Below are 6,312 nucleotides of genomic sequence, written 5' to 3'. Positions count from 1 at the left end.
CCACTAGACTATTTGTAACCATAAGTGTTCTTCACAACTGAGAACAGTAGTACGTACAAGCTTTACGTAGGTTTTACGTAAGTGTCCTTCTGTACCCGAGGACAGTGGTACGCGTGGGGTTTACGTAGGTTTTACATAAGTGTCCTTCCTGACTCCGGAAGACAGTAGCATGTTATTGTTTACGTAGGTTTTACGTAAGTGTCCTTCCTGACTCCGGAAGACAGTAGCATATTTCCTGTTTACGTAGGTTTTACGTAAGTGTCCTGCTTAACCCAAGGACCATGGTAGATAGTCTAGTAACCGTATGTGTACGCGTAATTGTTCAATTCCATCATTCAACCCATTCCCAATTCCCCGGGAATCCCATGCCTTAGTAAGAGTGTGAACTCACCTTGGTTTGCTCGGTATGTTATTGCTTCTAGGGTTAATTAGATGTCTAAGTCCGTTACACACGACCTAAGTATATTGCACATAAATCCGATGTGAGTATTTTACTTTCAATTACGTTTACAACTCTTTGGTGTTCAAACAGTAACATACGGTAACGTATCGCACAATAATATGCAGTATCATTCAGTAATACGTAGCATCATATCAGACAGTATCACATAATCGTATACAGTAGTGAATAGTAGCATGCAGTAGTATGTTGTTCTTCTCACGAAGTTCTGAACTTGGCACCAATATAAACTCAGTCTTTTCAAACACTACGACAGTGAATCAGGTGTGCATATATTTTAAGCTCGGACAACGCATCATACATATGAAATTTGAACACATATACATCATTTCATCATACAAACCTTATTCAATAACAGCAAGTAGTGATCATTCTGTAGTCGAGATATGTTTAAGCATGAAACATAATCTGCTATTAATTTACTATCATACCATTAACATGTCACAATTATCAATCATTTCACAATACAAGTTCGGACCACCTTATACTAGTTAAAACTCAGCCAAGGCTTTAAAGCCTAAAACTCGGACAAGTGGGTCACAAAGGTCAGACTTGGGAGGCCCATCATAAACTCGGACCATGTAAGGGGTGTCATGAAGCTCGGACAGGGGTAGGGGGTTTAAAACTCGGATGAGAGGTGTGGGGTGTTAAAAGTCGGACAAGAGGTTGTGATTAAAACTCGGACTACATGACAAAGCAAAGAACTCGGACCCTTGTGTTGCTAAAAGTTCGGACAAGGGGTGTGGTCACAAACTCGGACCCCTTTTGTTTGTTTTAAAGCTCGGACTTATGTTACACATTAAGGCTCGGACATCATGTTAATCGCTAAAACTCGGACCATATGGAGGCTTACAAGGTCGGACAAGGGTCTTGGGTTAAAACTCGGACCCCTATCCCTCCTATAAAGCTCGGACAAGTATACATGATTAAAATTCGGACCCTGTTTGGTTCATAAAGGTCGGACTATAAAACTCCTGATAAAGTCGGACAACATGTTATAAATAAAAGTCGGACTGTACCCCAACCCATGAAACTCAGACATGAACATCAATTAAAACTCAGAATCGATTAGAAAAACTACGCTAACATCAAATAAGCAGTTACGTTTTTACACAATCGAGAAACCCTAATTTCATTGTGTTGCAGAAATCGAAACAATTAACAACTTCATCAAGCATATCTTGTCATCAAACAAACGATTTCATGACTAATCATCATCATAACACAATCATCAGGATTCAATCAATAACTACAGAACGAGTATTGTGAAGAACTAGGGTTTACATGCATCAATCAATCAACAATTAATCACAAACAATGATTAAACAATTACCTTGATTTGATTCTAGATGGATTGGTAATCAAACTTGATGCAAAAGAACTTGTGAATCCAAGAATGATGAGAAGATGGTTGTAGAGAGGATTAGAGAATATGAGGGTACGTGTTTTGATTCTTGTGTGATGATTAGTGAATGATTAGGGAAGGAGATTAGGGTTAAGTATCACTAGGATTTCACTAATTGCTCTCTATATCCTCAAGTATTAACTTTTACACAAGTACACCATCTCACAACAATTTCACAGTTTCACCACCAAGTTTATGCATTTGACAAGTCTATCACAATTAACACATAACCATGCATAATCACACAATACACTTCATTGTATCAAAACGTTACAGTTCCATAACCAATTATTTGTGCAATTAAACAACTAAACAATACATGAACGTGCAATAAATGCGAAATAGGAATCTTGGAAATTCGAGTTGTCACATTATCCCCAACTTGAAAGAAATTTCGTCCCGAAATTTAGCATGTGGTTACTGAGGAAGCTAGGTAAGTTATATCGTTTACTGGTTTTCCTGGGGTGTTACAGCAGGAGCATTAGTTAGTCGAAATGGCATAACTGTAAACTCGTAGTGACCATACCTAGTCCTGAAAGCAGTTTTAGGTATGTCTTCTTCCTGAACCTTCAGCTGATGGTATCCGGAGCGCAGGTCTATCTTAGAGAAATATCTAGCTCCCTAAAGTTGATGAAAAAGATCATCAATCCTAGGTAATGGGTATCGATTCATAATTGTAACCTTATTCAATTCCCTATAATCGATACACATTCGCATTAAACCATCTTTCTTTTTCACAAACAACATAGGTGCTCCCTACGGGGATGAACTAGGTTGTATGAATCCTTTATTAAGCAATTCATCTAACTGCTTTTTCAATTCTAACATTTCGGTGGGTGCTAAACGGTAAGGTGCCTTGGCTATTGGTGTAGTTCCAGGAATTAGATGAATTCTAAATTCTACTTCCCTATCTGGTGGTAATCCTGGTAGCTCTTCTGGGAGTACATCTGGGTATTCTGATACTACAGGAATTTCCTTAAGTTCCTTACCTTTAGTGTTAATGATTACCGAAATCATATACACTATTCCTTGCTTCCGTTCATAACCAGCAACTTTCATTACTAAAATGAACTTCATTGGTTTTCGGGGCTTATCTCCTGAAATCAAAATTACTTCCCCTGTGGGTGTATGAATTTCTATGGAATTTTTAACATAGAGGATTCGAGGATGGTTGGCTACTAGCCAATCCATTCCTAATACCACATCGAATCCAGCTAAATTCATAGGTAGTAGGTTTGCAGAAAATTTGTGGCCTGAAAGTTTTATCTTCCCTTCTTGAAGAACCTTATCTATTTTAACAGAATTACCATTTGCTGTTTCTACCATATAAATCTGTCTAAGTTTGGTTAAAGGTTGCTTAAGAGCATGGCAGAATGAAGTATTTATAAAACTTTGGTTTGCACAAGAGTCAAATAATACTTTTGCATAAACGTCATGCACAAGAAACATACCAGCTATCACATCCGGAATCAGATCGGCTTCTTGCGTTGTCAGCTGGAAGGCTCTTGCGTTCTTCTTATTAGTTCCTTCAGTAGGTTTGGCCTTGTTATCAGCTGGCTTGACCAGTTTAGGGTATTCTGGTGTGAAATGCCCAGCTTCTCTGCAATTGAAGCAGATCATGGATTTCTTCCTGCAATTCTCCTCTTGGTGCCCCAGGATTTTGCAGAAATTATAGTACCCCTTACATTTCCCAAGGTGTTTTCTCTTACAGGTACTGTAGAATGGAGCAGTGGAGGATTGCCCGGTTCCCTTTCTCTTGAAGTTGCTACTATTATTACCCCCACGAAATCCTTGGGTAATCTTCTGGGCCAATTCCTTTTTCCTATACTCTTCTCTAGTGCGCACCAGTCCGTTAGTCAAGGTGTTGGCCAATTCAACCACATCGTCAATTGTGCCGGGTCTCGCACCTTTGATGATATCACGAATCTTGCTAATTAAACCCCAAATATAGTGAGAAATAAGTACCGGTTCTGGCGAAGCCAGAGTTGGTACAATTTTGGCATACTCGAAGAATTTCGAAGTATACCCTCGACAGTCAACATCTACCATCCGGTGATTCAGGAATTTATTTTTCATTTGTTCCTTTTCATAGTCGGGACAAAATTTCCTTTCCACCATTTGCTTGAATTCCTCCCAACTCATGGCATAAGCTATGTCACTTCCCTTGGCTTGCAACACCGTATTCCACCATTCTAATGCTTCTTCCTTGAAAAGGTGGGATGCATACATGACCTTGTCTTCCTCGGCGCATTTACTTATTTTAATTACTACTTCGGTCTTTTCCAACCAACGCAGTGCGGCAGTTGCCCCTTCATTGCCTGCAAATTCGACTGGCTTACAGGCAAGAAATTCTTTATAAGTGCAACCAGGTGTTGCAACTTTCATTTTCTTAAGTGTTGGGGCTTGAACCACAATATTTTCATTATTGCCGCCTCCATTTACACTATTACTGAAATTATCATCCCGGGTGCGTTTGCTATAGTTGGCTTGGGAAGGTTCAGCAGGATTCTTAACGGTAGCAACAATTGCCGGGATAGCATTAGCTATTCCCTGGGCAACGATATTTTCTATATCTTGCCTATTAAGAAAATGATCCTCATTGTTTTGTTCAGATTGATTAACTTTATTGACTGGTTGGTTTTCCACGTTTTCCATCTGAATAATTAACAATATATGCAAATTATTGCCACAAAATGGATAACAACCAAACACAATAAAGCAATCACACATAATCACGTCAACACGTATAGCCAAAATTGTCGACCTTGCGACATTCATATTTTTATCTAATATTCTGCATCCGTACACACCAGGTATTTAAAGATGGCTTATTTTAGGGTTATTATACATTATAATATTACATTATATTATTATTATTATTATTATTATTATTATTATTATTATTATTATTATTATTATTATTATTATTATATTATATTATATATATATATATTCTACATATTACTATTACACAAACATTCCCCCCACCACAGTTAGCTGGTTTCTGAGAAACAACGCTCCCTCTCGTCGTATTTCCATGTGATCCTTTCCCCCACGTCCCGAATTCGATTCCCTGCCTCCACCAGTTCCTCCCCGTAGTGGCGTAATTCAGCAATGTTTTCTGCGCTCATAGGTGGAAATGGTGCAGGTTCAGGATCAAACTGGGGAAAATAAACATTTGGATTATTCATGAAATTCTGAAAGTGCCAATCGCTCGTCCACCACTCTTCCAGCTGGCCTGTAACAGGTTGTGGGTTGACAATAGGGTCCGGAGTAGCAGGTTCAAGGTTAATTGGAAATTCTGATTGGGTAGGGAAATTGAAGAGGTTTTCATCGGCAGGTCCGATGAGGTCACAATTCGCCAGTTTTAGATCAAACTCCTCCCAGGGTGGCATTTCCTGGGCTTGCCCGGAACTTTCCCCAATTTCCTTTCCTTTCCCTTTGTCTTTCGAATCCTCAGTCTTTTTCACCTTCTGGGCAGCTGGCTTCTTCCTACGTCCGCGTTTCCAGTCCAAGATTCTCCTCATCTTTTTCGGCTTTGGTTTCTCCTGCGGCTGGGCCTGGAACATTATTGGCTCCTCAGTATCTTCTTGATAGCCGGATAGGGTCCCGGTTGTATACATATCGGTGGTATGGATAGTAAAGTTTCAGAGTGCCTCCAACAGTTCATTCATGCTGTTAGCACATATCAAGAAACGCACAAAATTTTAAGTTAAAATTTTATTTATTAAATTAAATTCTCACAGAATCACAAAATGGCAATCTGAAAAATTAAGTATTTCTAAATACTTAATTAGCTTAAATCAGTGGCTCTGATACCACCTTTTTCTGTCACGACCCCCGACCCGGTTTTACCTGTTTCAGGAGACGCGGGACAGAAACCCGTGGTATTGGTGTTTAATTAGGCAGCGGAAATTTTAACAGGATCCTTAAAACAGAAAACATCCATTTATTTCATTTCAAATTTAGGGACAAACACCGTAATTTACAATAAAGGAATTTCACTGGGAAATTCCCTGGTTACAAAAACATGTTTATTTATTTACTGAGCCACTTTCTTCAAGCTGTAGTGCTATGCGGCACTTTTCCTGGTTCACAGTAAATCACCTGAAACATGTTTAAAAGGATTTTATCAGCGGGGAAATATTGGCGAGTCATTCAATTTGTACAAAACGACACATTGTTATAATTTTCAGCATTATGAGTTTTCACATTTGCCCCTATCTATTAATTAGCTGGTTCAGTTGTCACTTAACCGTATCTATGACCGTGGACATATCACTAAATTAGGCTCGCCCACCTAACGTGATAAATCATTAGTAGTAATGTGCACAAAACCCCCCACATACTGCCAGTAATTAAAGATGAGCAAAGACTTAATCACTGTAAAGTATAACTGGAAAACATTTAGGGTTTTGTAAAGCAATTTGATAAAAAGAGAATGACT

The sequence above is a fragment of the Helianthus annuus genome, chromosome 14 (assembly GCF_002127325.2).
Source record: "Helianthus annuus cultivar XRQ/B chromosome 14, HanXRQr2.0-SUNRISE, whole genome shotgun sequence".
Lineage (NCBI taxonomy): Eukaryota > Viridiplantae > Streptophyta > Magnoliopsida > Asterales > Asteraceae > Helianthus > Helianthus annuus.
Note: the sequence above shows the minus strand (reverse complement) of the source record.